The following is a 15959-nucleotide window of genomic DNA, read 5'->3' as shown; positions in this document are numbered from 1 at the left end:
TTTACTCTATGTCTTGACAGCACACAGCCCAGGCCTAAGCCCCATCAGGAGATGCACATGTCAGGCCCAATCTGAGAGTCCTCTGGCCACCACTGATCTGGATAAAGAATTACTCTCACACAATAACATAAGAGCTTGCAGTAGATCAGACCACAGGACCATATCATCTCCAGCAGCATCTTCACGCAAATGCTGAGGGAACATCCTAAGAATAAAGCAAGCATGCACGATGTTTCCCCGTTATACTGTCACAGCCTCCAAATATTTCCGTCTCAGTGGCATCTTGAGGCAGATATGATTTCAGTGTGTTTACAAATTCTCAACAAATTTCCCTGAACTCATCCAGTCTCCCTTTGAACTTAGGTCAGCTTGGACTGCTACAACCGTGTTAATAACCTTTTTTTCCCCCCCGAATCTGGCTCTTACTAGCATCATTTGATGTCCTGCAGTTTTACTGTGGGAAGAGATATGTAAATCACATCCACCACTACTTACTCTTTCTGAACAACTCATGAGTTTATAGTCTTCTACTACATCAGCCTGAGTCATCTCTTTCCCAGGCTGAAAAATCTTACTTTACTTAATTTTTTGTCATGCAGAAGGCATTCTGTATCTCCAGCCATCCCTGTTGCTCTTCTCTGAACTCTTTCCAGTTCTGATACACCCTTTTTCAGATGACAGCATGAGAGTGGTATGCAGCATTCAAGGTGTGGGCAAACGAGCATGTAATGCTGTTCCCTGTTTTATCCAAACTTCCTTACCTTCTTACCTGCACTGCATTTCCATCTCCCTAGGATGGCACTCATTGTTGCTTACTTCATCAGAGAGCTGGAGATAGGGACCTGATGATTTATTTTTCTTCCTATTTAGTCTTGGAATTTCAGCTTGTACAAACTTGGTGTTACTCATCGAGGCAATTAATTTGATAATTTGTTAATCTAACTTTATGTTAGGTTCTCATTAACCTCTAGTATTACTGCAGTGCCAGAAGAGTTTACTACGTTTTCAGGCGTATTTTGTACCACCATGTACCATGGTGATCTTTCTTCCACCAAGGCCCTGGCATACCCAGTGTCAATTTCGTGAAGGGTTATGTACTCCAGTTTTCTCATCTTCTTTATTAGATTCCTTGCAATCCTCTGGAAGTACGCACACTGCTCATTTGGTTCCTGGCAGTGTAAATGACAGTCTTCCATTTCTTATATGGCTATCGATCCTCTGATCTGTCTCCTATTTGCATACAGAATCCAGAACAGAAGAATTGTCTCAAACCATGAGCTCTTCCATACCCACCAGCTTCCTTTAACGCTCTTCAGTTTAAAAACTCATTCACAACCTTCTTATTTTAAGTGCTACAAATTTGGTTTCTTTAATGTCTATATAAAGCCCATAAGTCTGTATATGTCTCCCATATAACAGAAGGATCCCCCATTCCTATCATCCTGAGTCCCTGCTCATCTACCATCTTTTCTGCTGGACATTACAACTTTGCCTTCTGGCTTCTCTCTCCAGCCCTGCACAGAGCACTGTAAACATTTCTGAGACCACTGCCATAGAAGCTTTGCTGTTTTTAAGGTGCCTAGACTTAGCCTCCAAAATCTCTGTCCTGCCCCTCCTTTTGCCCTTGGTGCCTATGTGGACTAGGAGTCCAGGATCCTGCCTAGTGCATTTTACGAGCCAGCCCAGACTCCTAGGGAGATCTGCCACCTTTGCAGCCCTCCCCAGCCTGCTCCCAGCTGCTGGTCATACCTGCCTCCCAAAGGCAGAGTGGGACCTCAGCTCTGCTGTAGCTCTGCACGTGCACTCAGTCACCAGCCCAGATCTTTGGGATCCAGAGCTTTGCACAAGGGTCCAAAATACTGGATTCACTGTGATGACAACAGACCAAAAAATCTGCTCTGCAAGAAGGGAAAAGTTTAGCAATATTCTCCTTTTTCCCTGACCAGCCTGGAGACCCCGTGGACTGTCCCGACTGCCCACAGAGCCCCCTGCATCGCTAGCAACCCAACAAGTCCCTTCCCTTTCAAAAAGGGCACAGACCTTTGAGCCATGCCAGATGCAGGACACTGGGCCCTGTAAGAGCTGAGGCATAGGCAGGCCCAAGATGTCTTGCTTCCTTTTAATTACTTACAGTTATAAAGCTGAGAGTATAAACTCTGCAAGGCTAAACAATATCTTCTCCCATGACTTATTAAAGTTGAATGGCACGCAGTCTTGTTCTTTTGCCATGCTGTTTCACAGAGCTCTGTCTCAGACCGGTTGGCGAAAACTCACTTTAAGATGAAAAGCTTTTGGAAAGAGAACAGCACATTCTAAGCACATAACAAGTACTCTGAGGCAAGAAAGGCTTTCTCTTATTTTTAAAGTTAAGCTCATTAGGGATTGGGCTCGTGTTTTGTAAGTGATGTTGCAATGGCAACAAAGCTGGCTCCTTAATCGCTCTAGGTGGAACAGACTCACCTTCTCACATCTCCCTCCTACATACTCCTCTCCCTGCCCAGATACGCTGTTCCTCTTACCTTCAAACCCACCGACAAATCTGCAGGCTGTGCATCCCCTCTCACTCTGCCCAGGAGAGTTGTGTCTGACTGACTGGCTGATGATCACAGATCACTTTTAGTCTCTCTCACTGTGTGTATCACTCTCTCACGCGTGTATGGTGATCTTCTGCTGAAGCAGTGGAGCAGATAAAACATCTTCTAGAAGCTGTTTGCAGCTGTGTTCTGATTATCTGCAGCTGTGCTTGTCATAATCTCTGCTTCCACTGCTTTCCAGTACTGCAGCATCCTGGTTCACAAAAAGCAAAACCACTAACAAAAAATTCTGATCATATTCTTTTATCTCTCTACTGGATTTCCTTCTTTTCCTGCATGAGGGTAACAGTTCTTGTCCTTTTCTCCAAGCCCATTTAAAACTCTGTCCCTCCTAATTTTTTTCTCTTGCATCATAAATCACAGCTTCAGTCTTTTCCCACTTCAGGTCAATCACTCTCCATTCCCCAAACCACTTCTTTTAATCCATAGTCCTCATCTCCTTCAGACTTCTTCTCAAGTTTGCCATTTGCATCAAACCCTAGGGAAGAAAAAGGAGATCATGATATTTTAAAAGTCAAACAACTTCACAAGGACATTTAAAACAGAACTAAATCATCCTTGGCCCCCTTTGGAGAGATAGATACAAGGGACCATCATGTGAACCATGCTGTCACTCCTTGTTTTCCTGCCTCATCCCTTGTTTGCTGCTTCTCTTCAAAGCTGCACAGCTTCGAAAGCTTATGTTCTCCAGCATGTCTGGGTAGATCCCAACATGCAGCGATAGTCTGTGTTCAAGGAGAAAGGATAATCCCAAGAAGAATGAAAGCTGGAGGCTTTTCTCTGGTGGTAGTATTTTCTGTGAAGTATTTTGCCTTGTTCTGCTGTTTCCATGCGCAATGACAAAAGCAACACTGCTATGGTCTGCATTATATTTGTACCTACTCATTTACTACTTCTATATTTTCCACTGGACAGAGGACAGGTTTTTTTTCCCCTTTTAACTAGTAAATAAAAAAGAAAGGACAGATTAATTTCTCTACTTTGTCATCTTTCTCTCAGATAGAGGACTAGCTTTCATTTGGTACAAACTCAAGTAGTTTTGGTGATTAAACTCACAAAGTGACTGAGGAGCCAATTACTTTTCTAGACACCAGTGTTTGAGATGTAGCATTTCAAAACTCTTCCTCGGCTGCACCATCACACCTTTTACAAGGCTATGAAAAATAATGACAATAAAAATGGTGTATCTCTAGGGGAAAATACTAACTGTGGGGTTAAGAAGGACATTGACTGTGACATCATGAGAAAAATATACTTAAACATTGCAGGCAGAAAAAAGTGAAAGGTCTTGGCTTGAACTGATGGTGAAAGTTGCCTCACTGAAGCAATTTGCCTTTGTCCATGCTACTGTTAAAAACATATATATGTGTACAGAAATGGTCCCATGAGAAAAAAATTCAATTTGGTAATGACAAAGTGGCAGCATCGTATTCTGTGCTGGATTAAAATATTTTACATTAGCCAGATCAAAGTAAAAATTTCAATAACAACTGACAAATTATTTCCTCCAGCTGGGCAGAAGAGAATGAAAAGGAAAACAAAAAGAGGAAGAGAAAAAGCCACAGAAACAATTAAAAGTAGAAGAGGAGCAGAAGGCAGCCAAAACAGGGCACAGATTTTATCGGATGGGCACACAGAGATTCTGGCTGGCATGACAGTGCATTAGGAGCTCGAGAACAGAAACCTGATGCTGTGAACACTCTGCTTTGCTTTGATGCGGTCACTAGCATTCTACCTAAGAAGAGAAAAGACACTGTGTACAAGTGCCACACCATTTTACGAGCACTTGACACAAAGCATTAATCATTTTTCCTCACTAGAAGCAGCTTGCCAAGTATTGTTCTCTGTTCTGGGGGTGAATTCAATGAGCACTGCACCTACCTAATAGAGACTGAAAGCTGGCCCAGGGTTTCACTTTGAAGGCATTTTGCTGGAGCTTTCCTGTCATAATGCATTCATTTCTATAGGATTTGAAATCTTTAGCTCCTTAAAGAGCTACATGGGGACACAGGTATGTGGGGTCACTCCATGTAGTTCAGAGTCCTGCCTCTAACAGCCTCCATTTACCATCACTCTGGGAAAAGATGGAAACCACCCAGACAACTGCATAAAGCTCTCGTGGGGGGAAATGCCTTCCTGGTTCCTGCAGAGATCAGCGTGTGCCCCGAAGCATGAGATTTGATTACCTGACTCCAGAACATAAAACTTCTAATGCTACTAGAAAGCCTTCAGGCTATTAGGCATTTTCTTGAACTACAGCTACCACGTCTAGCTTGATGACCCCCTATAGAACAAGCCATGTGCCTCGTATTTCCTTGTACTAATCACCAATCATTAATATCAGCACATGAGCCCTGTTCATAATCAAATGTCCATTTGCAAGAAGCCAAGGGCCACCCAGTCTTAGCTTCCACCAGAAAAGAAAAGGTCAGCCTCGGATTCGGGTCTGATAGGACAACTTGCTTACAAGAAAGGTCTATTCCTCCACTTCCTATGAGGAGCTGTGCGCACACACCACTCTGGGAGCCCAAACCTTCTCTGTAGCAGGGACATCCTCAGAGGAAGCATGCACCTGCCAGCTGTGCAAAGTGGGTCAGCAGCCCGACCATTAGCATTTCGCCCAGAGGCTTATTCTCAACCTCGTGGTGCACCTGCTGTTTCGCCCAGGGACTTGGACGGAAAAAAGCCCTGTGAAGTAACTGTGATTTGGAGAATCTCAGGTCTGAGCTATTCTGGGAGGAAAAGAAAGAGAAAGAAAGAAAGACAAAGCAAGATACTTTACTGTTGGCTAAGCCTGTGATCCCTTGTAGTAAAACTGACAGGCAAACTCCATACCTATAGGCAGCAAACAATGTTATGTCATTTGCTTGATCTGCACCATAACCACAGATCACTCCAAATAGTCTAGGGAAAAGGTAAATCTTTTTCTAGCCCCATCTCCTACAGATAATTCAGCTGTGAAGAGTTCTTACCTTCCCCCAGAAGACACAAAATGCTCTTTAGATCCATTGATACCCAGAGATTTCCTGGAAGTAAGGGCCCCTGCATCTCACCTGACCAGCTCTGACGTGGTAGCATTGGTGGCAAAATCCTTGCTGCCCTAAATGAAAGCAGGATTTCATTCCCTGGCCCTGCAAAAGGTTCTGCAATTTCTCTACAGTAAAATCTGTGACTCTCAAAGAGCTTAGCTCTAGAGTTACCCTTCAGGCATTTTTCCACCATATGCTAACAGGCTTTACAGGCAGCATAGTCAGCTGGATTATACTGAATGGTGCTGGGCCAACTCACACGGCGGCCCTGCAAGCAGACTCCTTTCCTCCTCCATACAGATCTTTAACACAACAAACAGCATGCAGAAGGATGCAGCGTTCTCCTCCTACAGGGATAAGCAGACATACATACAAAGATGTGTGTATATTTAATGTTACCAAAGATCTGAAAATAAAAATAACTACCTCTGTATTGAGTAAATGTGTAGGTGGCACAGAAGAGCTGAGAGAAGACAAGCAATGATCTCTGCCATACCATATAGCAATGATCTCTCTGATTATAGCTATAGCTGAGTAGAGAAGGGATTTAAAGCCTTACAGTTGCCAGAAAGAATAACCATATGCTTTATTTTTCAAGTTGTGCTGGAAGATGTCAACATATACATATATTTAAAATAATAAATATATAGCTGAATATATAGATCAACATAAATATTTCACTATTTCAGAAAATGCATAAAGAATTGAGACAAAAATGACCAGCACTGCATGGGTGATACATTGGTATCAGACTAAGAGGAAAACCTCTATATCTTCCACCTCACAAAATGACTGGAATTAGAATTAGGGGAGGTTTGTTGTTCTGCTTAGTGTCTGTGGCTGCTTGGTTCTTTATGTTATCAAATCTTAATTTGATTTGAATTTTGTGTTGAAATAAAGGCAAGAACTCAAAATTAAATTAAGCTAGAATAGCAAGTTTTGCCCAGTTTTAAGATGACATCACCTGTTTTTACAGAATTTCTACCTGAAAACACTTTTCACCCATGCCTTAGATAATGGAGAAGATCCACGGAGCTGCAAAATTGAGATCTGGATTTTTAACCTTCTTTTGTCTTCAAAGCTTAAGAGAATTTGGAATGAGGCTTTTTGTTTTGACATAACCAATTTAAATGGCTGCAGATGTTTGTGAATCTTTAAACGCATCTGCACTACAGATTACATTTTCTCTGCAACAGGACACTAGACAGATTTTAATCTGTGTCCAGTCGTTGGAGAGAGCATTCTGAACCCTTTAAGCCTGAATCAATTCTCATTAGGCTCAGGGCAGAACTATGTCTTTCAGAAAATATGGATCTATTCACATGCAATTGTTCTTTGTATAAACCGAAGAGGTTGACTTTTTCTTTCTAACAAACTTTTTTTTCTGACAACATCTCATTCATGCACTTTCAATATTAAACTGGGGCAATCTATTAGAAATGAACTTCTGCAAAGAGGAGATCTGGCAAAAGCCAAATTAGAAAAGTGTCTTATGCCTATGTAATAATTGTTTTTTCCGTTTAATTAGAGAAGACAGTATAGGATAAGTAGGGAAATGATAGTAGTACTTTAAAGTAAGCATTTTATGAACATTCTGTGACTTGAATTCCCTGGTATACATATTAAGTAAGCCAACTGATTGTTAAAACCATGTTTATTGAGGATTAACATTCATGTAAAGGATGCATGCTTCCTAAGCCTCGGAAAATCTGTTTTTAATGATCAACTGGCATGTAATTAGCCAAAATAATGAACCTTTAAGATCTACATTAAAAGTGTATTGGAGACATTTGTTTCAAACTGTCACTGAAATATTTCTTAGCTAATGGCATCAACATTTTTATTCAGAAATATAGAGATAATCACAGGCTCTTATTTTATTGTCTCTCACTGAAGAAGGCCTGATTGGAAAAATTAAGTATGTCATTTTAGATTAATCCCTTCTGTTTCTTAGAAGATGAAAATGGGTTCCTCCCCACATTGCATTCATTAAAACCCATAAGCATTGTCTCCTCTTCATGCCAGCATTCTAATGACTTCTTAAAGTTAACAACATTAAGGTTTGAGAAGAAAAGCATTAATTAAAATAACTCTGTTCTCATAAGTTTTCTCACCGTAGCAGCTCACTAAAAACTTTGCAGGTGACATTGGTGGGTAGGAAACAGCCATCACACTGAAGTTGTCACCACTGCAGAAGAGTTTATGGTTGCATTGCACTAGCAAAACGGACCATAATTTTTTAAGGCAAGTAAATGAAGAATAACTTGTCCTGTTGAAACATTACCTCTCCTGCCAGTAGTTGTTGCCGAGTTTGGGTCAAGCTGTGGGAAACTTTGGGCCGGTTCTGTTCTGCTACTCACACTACGTCGGTGCTGGCCACTCTAGCACTTACCTTCAGCCCCTAGGTCACAGGGACTACTTTCCCACAACAGCAGTGCACTTACTTACATTAGATAATTGCAAACTGATCCTTATGCCGGTTCACTCAAAAAGCCCCATGACGACAGTGCTTGGGTATGTTTTGTTATTTGCAAAAGCCAACTGTCCTAACTCTGAGTAGAGGCAATCATTTCCATAACTACTTGTGTGGGCCCAGGATCAGGACTTATATTTATCAGTTTGCTGATAGATTTGGATAGGTACTTGACAAGAAGAAAGTAAAAGAAATATTTACATGAAATTAATTGTTTCTTATCCTCCTGTATTTCTAAGTTATGCCTCATATCAATGGACTCTAAATCCCACAAATCAAATAAAAACAGTCAGAAAACTGTCATTGGGGAATTCTTTGGGGCAAGAGATGATACACTTCCAGAGGCATGTCAAGAAATGAATACTAAGTGTTAACAGTTACTGTATTAGTCTGTGCTAACTAGTGGGTCGACTTTTTTCTTTTTAAGAGGCTGCAGCTCTCTGCTTCCTGAGAAACAATAAAGCCTTGGATTACTCAACAGGAAACCCTAATTTTTCAGAAGAATTTATTATTTCAACCATTCTTTTACACTTATTCTTCTGGAAAACCTAAGGAGAGAAGAGCAGTTTCTCCCAACAAGGTTGCAAGGATTTGTTCATCTGTTCCTGATGAAGAAACCCTCTTCTGCAGTTCCACAGCATTTATTCTTGTGCTCAGACTGAGCTTCCTCATGATGAGAATAAACAAATAAGTAAAAGCAAGTCCTCTTGCCATGTATCTTAATGATCCCTTTCAGAGGTCTTAGTTTAAAAAGCAGTGTGGCCCCCATGACAGCAAATAGCTAGGAACTTCACAATTTGAATTTACATAAACTCACTTGATAGAAATCCAATGTTTCACATTTAACAGATGTGAAAGTGAAGCACAGAAATCGAGGCGAATGCAGCTTGTTGTGGCTCTGTGGCTCAAGATAACACAGGAAGTCTGTGACAGAGATTTTAATTTAGGTTTCCTAAATTTGCAGCTATCATCCTGACCATCCTCCTGCCTTTTTCCTCTCATCAGTAATATCACCAGAGTGATCATTATCAAGCATCAAACACTTATTTGGAGAGGAATTGGGAGGTAGTTGCTAAGGCTAAAAAGAAAGTGCATGTTTTAGAAAGAAAACAAGCCCTGTACTCTCCAGCTGGCACCCACAGTTGGAAAATGAGCTTTCCTTTCTGTTCAGGGTGCAATTTAAAATGTTATTTGTTGTGGACATATGCAAAATATGCATAGAGGAGAACTGTTACAAGCTGGGGAATAAACTAACCAAGCAGCCAACACCACTGAGCCTTGAATACCCTGAAAATTGCTTTCTCTAGAAAAAAGACTGAGGATGTGTGGGGACTTTTCCACTGCTGTCAGTTCTCTCCTTTGTCTGTGTGCAAAAAGGAGGCTTCCCCTTGCTGTGCTCTTGGTCTCGTTACCTAACTGAGAGAGAAACCCTCCTCGCCTAAGTGGCACCATGGCTGGCCTTCAGAACGTAAAGCTTTCTGCATAAAACATCCATGTTAATTTCATAACACAACATTGCTGTGGAGAGACATGCTGAGATTGGACATTGTGCTTATGAAGTAGCCTCACATTCCTGTGCATCTCTGGCATGCCATAACCCTACCCAGTCTGCTGCCTCCAGCAAAACAGTGCGTTTTTATAGAAAAGGCCCCTAGCCACAACAGCAGTTGAGGGCCTGTTGTTTTGAAGTGACCTTATACATAGGCCACATCCATTCACAGCGCAAAAGAGAGTAAGTCCTCTTTATTATCTCCTCCAGAGAGAAGCAAAGCATGTGAGTAGGCAAAACTGTGCAGTTATCACTGACAAATATACAGTTAAGGGGCAAGTCTGCTGTAAAACTCTGCATTTCTTTTCAGTAGGGGAATGAAACTGTGAGATAAAGCTGAGAAAACTAATCCTCTGAAACTTATCAGGAAGGGGCTGTTGGTTTTTTTGTTGTCACACACAGTCGACTTTGCCAGCACAGTGAGAATCCAAGAGAACTTAGTGTCCCTGTTTGGGCTGAAAATGGCTATGATAAACAACTGGAGGGTGCTGAGAGCATATTGCCCTACATGCATTCTCCGCAATATCCTTGCATTGCTCATTTTAAAAGAAGAAAAACATTTCCTGCCTGGATACATAACAGGGGAGGGCAAATGTTCTGGAATGACCTGAGACAAAGGCAGGGTTTTTGTTTTGTTTTCTTTTGTTTTAATGAGACTTGGAGAATAATAATGGTTCAGGATACCAGTAAATAGCCCAGTTGGGCTTTTGCCCTAGCTCTCAGAAGGAAGAAAAACAGCCTCCCTGCACTGCTGACATTTTTTCCCTATATCTATGTTACATCTCAACCAGGAAGGCTTGCTAATGCTGGGAGGGTGCTAGACTTTTCATTAAAAGGCCTTCAAGTATTAAGATTTCTTCTTTATGTTAAGAGTGATGCAGTTGTCTTTTCTCAAGACGTTTTTCCTTTTCATAGCTGTAGTGGTAGGGGCAATGGTAATGACTGTAGTAGCCAGGCGTAGAGCTGACCTATTCGTTAGCACTGAAACAAACACACAAAAAAGTAAAAATAACCCCCACACTCAGAAACTTTTATTCTAATACTTTTTAATTATTCCACATAAGAAACTAATTGATGCTTGAAAATGCACTATTTATTCAATTAAGGTATTTTAAAATATCTTGAACAACATAGTCAGAACCAGAGAAAGCCAAGATTTGGAGAATCTGATGGATTTTCCCACCAGAAGCAAGAGGCCTGGCTTTGAACTTTCACTAGTGTTTCATTATTATTGCTCAGCTGGCTTGCAGAGAACTCTTAACACCACTGTTAAGTGCAATAGGATCCAGGGTCAATGTTTTGATTGCATTCAAAAATAATTTCTTGTGTAACAGAAGAATATATACAAAGATATTCAACTCCTGCTTCTCAGCCCAACCTTCCGTAGGATATAATATCAAGAGTCACAAGAACTTTCCACTTTCCTCAGCTCTTAGTTCCGAGGAGAAGTAAAAGCAAGAGGCACATGTGGGATGATTCTGCTTTCACATCACTGAAAATCAGGACTAGTTCCAGAAAGATCAAGTAAGCTGTACTAGCATAACGTTAGCATAAGTGAGAACAGAAGTGATATGTAATACTGCTGTAATTGTTGGCAGTAAGAGTTCTGCCCTCTTGTGTATTTGTTCTTGTAATTTTGACTGTCTGCCTAGTATCTTTTCACATGCTGAATTTCATAGTTATGCTAGCCCCTGTTTATTTCTTTTTGTCTGGTGACACCCACTCGCAGACATTTTCTTTCAGGTTCTCCTGATAAGGTTAGGAAATCTTGGTAGATCATGAACTTTGAGCACTGTTTTAACATTGAAAGAAGACTAACATTTTCTCCTTCTTTAGGCCAAAATTGCAATCTTTGCTATAAATCTCTGGATGATTTCATTTTAAAAGTCTTGATAAACAAATTTGAACCACTAATAATAACTCTTGTATTTCTCTGTTCAACTCTCCACTTAAATTTTCAGGAGTCTCTTGTCTCCCCACCTCTTTTAGCACAGAGAGCACATTGTTGCTAATATACTGTGCAGTACCGGCAGCTTTAGGTATGCCCCCTTATAAATGGAACTGGTGACACGCGGTATTGTCTCTTCCTTCAAACCTTTTCGCATTATCTCATCTCTAATACTCAAGTATTATCCAGATCTGAAGCAGGACTCATCTCACATAACCATCCCAAAGTTATGGCATCTGGTCAAGTCAATTCCTCTGATTTCTTCTGTAGTTAAAAGAGAGAAACCATTGTGTCAAGATACAAGTCTTTCCACCTTAAGATCAGTGAGCTGAATTGCCTTATACCAATTAGAGACTTGTCCTAGACAGGTAGCGTGGACTAGATGTCAGCTTTCAAGTGGCAATGGTTAAATGAGATGAATCTGAATTCTGGTCACAGGAGCTGAGGTCCCCAAGCACAGAGTGAACAGAAAAGGATAACACCAGAAATAGCATTTTCAAGCAGAAAGATTATAAATTTCACCACAGATTCTTATCATACAATTTGAAAGTATCTCCAAGGCTAATATGGTAAGGCTAAGGGCAGTAGAAATTTCATCTTTTTGCAATGTGCACAGGTAAGAATCCAAGTTTATTGTGCACAGGTACAGCCACTTATACTGGTATACTGACCTATATTCAAGTGAAGATGAAGTACAAGAAGACTTCTCAAAAGATCAGGATTGCTAAAAATTTTACACAGAAGGTAAGTTAGCATGGTTTGGCTGGAGTATTTTTCCATTTTTTATAAATACAACGCAGGACAAAAAAATAAAAATAAAAAACAAGAAAAAACCCAAATTAAATTAGAGAGCAGCACTGGCAGAAGACTAGATGGGAACACAGGGACCACAGACACACTTAGGACAGTTGTCAGAACAGTATTGTAGGAGCAGTGCAGCAGTGTGGCTTCGCTGATGTGTGATTAACTCTCAGGTTTATGTGTGATCCCAGGAGAGAGGCTGAGAGCCCTCCATTCAGGAGAAAGGTTGGAATAGAGAGTGCAAGGTCTTTTGAAAGAGGTACTGCGAACACATCTATTTACATAGTACTCAAGCCCCTTTTTGGTACTGACATAACACATATCCCTGCTAAAAACAGATTTCTTACAATGGTTAAAGGGGTGAAAAAATAGCACTGCTCATCACTTCTCCATCCAGCCTATGCTTCCTTCTTTTTAAAGTGAAGATTTTGCTAACTGCTGCCACATGTAGTTTTAATACATGAACGAATGTCTCAGAAAAGTATCTAACAAACATTAACAGTTGCTTTAGTTTGCAATTTAAATCCAATGTCACTCTTCCAAGATAGGAAAAAACACTTCCACTACAACCTTCTGCTCAAACTACTGGTAGGAAGGCCATAACCCCTTAAAAAAGAGTGTGAAACTGGAAATACTGGCAACAATTTCAGCAGAAGATCCCCACTATACACTGCTATAAGAAGGATATGGAAAGAATGATACTTCTGACATCAGCTATCACTTTCTTCAAGAGCTTAAAATTTTTTCCATAAAGTGTTTTTATCATCTTACCAATGCTGTAAAAAATCTTGTTGCATCCCTAAATGTGGGCCAGATTAGGCAGCCAAAAGGGAATTAAAGCACTATTACTTTAAACAGAACTTGCTGGTGCAAGTAAGCACTTCTTGGATGTAGCGAGTGCTGTAGGATCTGACCCAGTATTAATAGATGCTAGTGGTATGCTCTCCATTTATAACTTTATGCTCCATTTAGAATAAACAGTACTAATGAGGAGTGGTTTGAAGTACATGAACGCTATGCAAAAGTGTTTATTCCATGTCAGTGCCCCATTAACAAAACTCCATTTGGTACCGGTGGACATTTTACCCTTCAAGTGACCACTTAAGGGGAAGAGACATTAGAGAGAATTACAGATTCTCTTCTGTTATTTTTGATCCAAAAGGAAAATGTGTTTTGATACAGATCTCAACCGAGCCAAAAATACTTGCTTGCTAAAGGTGATAGGTCAAAACAAAAATAATCCTGTAAGGGAGCAGGAGTCACAAGGCTGGGGATAAGAGGAATAGATGCAGGTGCAGACTAGGGCACAGGACCCATGCAGTGTGTATGGATCCAACTGGACATTAGGTCCAAAAGCAGAACTAAGTTCTTGAAGGATAGGTATTGCAACATTCAATTTTTCTGGCTGTGCCCAAAAGCTTAGGTCTCCAGTTTCCTTTGTACTATGCCTCAGCAGAGCTGGGCACATGGGACTTGAACATTAAACTACCTACACTCCATCACTTGCAGCTGCCTAGAGCCAGTCAGATGGGACAGACTGAGCATTGGTACCTGCTTTCCTCAAGTTTTCAGTCTATGCCCAAAGAAGGGTGAGTCATTTTGTGCAAACATTGGGTAAAACACAGAAACTGCCCTGCAACCTGCTAGCCCATAAGCGTCATGCTCCCTTTCCCTCTCTTCCTGGCCCAGTGACTACTGGATTCCTCATTGCATAAGGTTTCCTCTTTAACAGAAGCTGTGGAAAACAAGTTTTCCAAATGCCAGATGATTAAGAAATTCTTCAAGGACATCTGAAAGCAGGCATCACACAAACCGGGTAACTGTACTATTAGATTAAGTAACTCCTTGAGGACTAAGTAAGGCAGGATAAATCCTACTCTGAGTGCCCATCAAAGTATAAGATATTGCTTAAACTCAGAACTGGACACTGTACCCCTGATTCAGAACTAGCTGGCGTCCAGACTCCTGAAGCTCAGAGATGACTAGATTTTAAAGACTTTTAATTAGCTCTTTGTTTATTTGTTTGTTTTTATAAACAGTGATCTCTACTCAGAGATCCACAAAAGTAACAGCACAGCACTAGAATCCATTCATGCCCATTCACCACAGGAACAGATCAATATTTAGTTCTTTTTATAACACACTTTTTATATCATGTCTTTTTGCATCTGGCCCTTTGCAGGGCCCAGTAACAGAGATACTATTTCAGGCCATGGAGTACGTATTCCCTTTGAATAGCTTGCATCCTCAGAAAGGCCAAAAGCAAGCAAGCAGTAAGAGGGGCCAGACCCTCACTGCCAGTCCACTACACCGGACTTCTGCTCAGCAGTGAGGACTGGTACTGACAAAGCGTGAGAGTTTGCTGCTAAATACACTCAGTATTTTGAAAGCTTTCTACAGGCTGTCAGTGGACCCTGGGTGTCCTTTCCCTGGGCAGAATGGACTCACCACCTCGGGAAGCTGTCCTCACAGCAACATGTGGGGGCCTGAGCACCATATGCAAAAGGGCTGCCCCTTCTCCCTCGGGTGCGTCCTGGGTGCAGCCTAGGATGGAGTTATCAGCCCAGACTTGTTTCTTATGATACCCGTCATGCACATGATGGTTCCAAACACAAATGTTTGCTCAGGAACTTCTGCGTCTTCATGAGCCTCAGAAAGTTAAATCCCTTAGAGCTCAATCCAGCTGCATTTCGGTCAACCAGAAGATTCCCATCGGCCGTAGTCAGGACTGACCTGACAGCGATGATTGCTGCCAAGAGCAGCATTTCCTTTAACAGCTGCTGGGTAACCTGGAAGCTTTCAATCATGGCAAACAACTGGATGCTGTAATGCTGTGTGCCGCAAGTATCCCCAGGAATTTGCTTAGGAAAAGGAAGCTGAGGATATAAAAAAATTCCTTTCTTTCAGCCTTCAAGTATCATAACAGATTAATTATCCCTTGCAATATTTCATCTCAGTTTTCCCAGCAAAGTACTTTTGTGAGGCTTTTTTATATATAATCTATCTGTTAGCTTCAGCACTTTGTTGTCTCTCACTAAATCCCTCTCCCTCCCATTAAAATGAATAAAAAATATATCCTGTTCTGAGCTCTTGTCCCATCTCAAGGTAGGGCACTTCTGTGACTTGGGAAGTATTACATCTCAGTGGTTTTGTGGTGGTATCTGGCTCTCATGGAGGTGTGATTCCTACTCACTCAGCTTTCTTTGGACTGCTGCGAGCATGCTAAAGGACATTATTACAGCAAAAATGATAACAACCTGGACAAACTGCAGCTTGGAGCTTAAAAAGTCCTGTAAAGAGGCACAGCCTAACACTATTTTTGTGGCTCACACTGTCTCAGATGCAGTTTCTGAGAAGATCCAACCCTATATGGATCATGCTTTTCCATGGCCTACCCCTATCCTGCATTAAACAAACAAACAGAGAAAACATCTAGAGCTGCCTTGAGAACCGGGGTTGAAGAGGAATAAAGGTAGCGAAGACTTTCCACAGAAAATCTGGTAACAAATTAACAAAAAATATTAAAATATTAGAATATTTTGGCCCTCACTGGAAACAGAAATGG

The 15959-nt window shown here is 41.1% G+C and overlaps 1 long non-coding RNA gene across 11 annotated transcripts in view; it reads right to left on the bottom strand.

Annotated features, from left to right (window-relative positions):
• Window positions 1–1665: 1665 nt before the first annotated feature.
• LOC140649132 (uncharacterized) overlaps window positions 1666–15959 on the bottom strand; it is a 54608-nt gene continuing 40314 nt past the window's right edge. For 4 of the 11 annotated variants that reach the window (XR_012041493.1, XR_012041497.1, XR_012041500.1 and 1 more), the window contains 3 exons: window positions 2520–3072; window positions 2132–2288; window positions 1668–1898 (listed from right to left, as the gene is read on the bottom strand). This is a non-coding gene — a long non-coding RNA (uncharacterized lncRNA). Of the gene's footprint in view, window positions 1899–2131; window positions 2289–2519; window positions 3073–15959 lie in introns of all 11 variants that reach the window. The other 7 variants (XR_012041494.1, XR_012041498.1, XR_012041501.1 and 4 more) reach the window with 3 other exon arrangements.

The sequence above is a fragment of the Ciconia boyciana genome, chromosome 3 (assembly GCF_034638445.1).
Source record: "Ciconia boyciana chromosome 3, ASM3463844v1, whole genome shotgun sequence".
Lineage (NCBI taxonomy): Eukaryota > Metazoa > Chordata > Aves > Ciconiiformes > Ciconiidae > Ciconia > Ciconia boyciana.
Note: the sequence above shows the minus strand (reverse complement) of the source record. Positions and strands in the feature narration are given on the sequence as shown.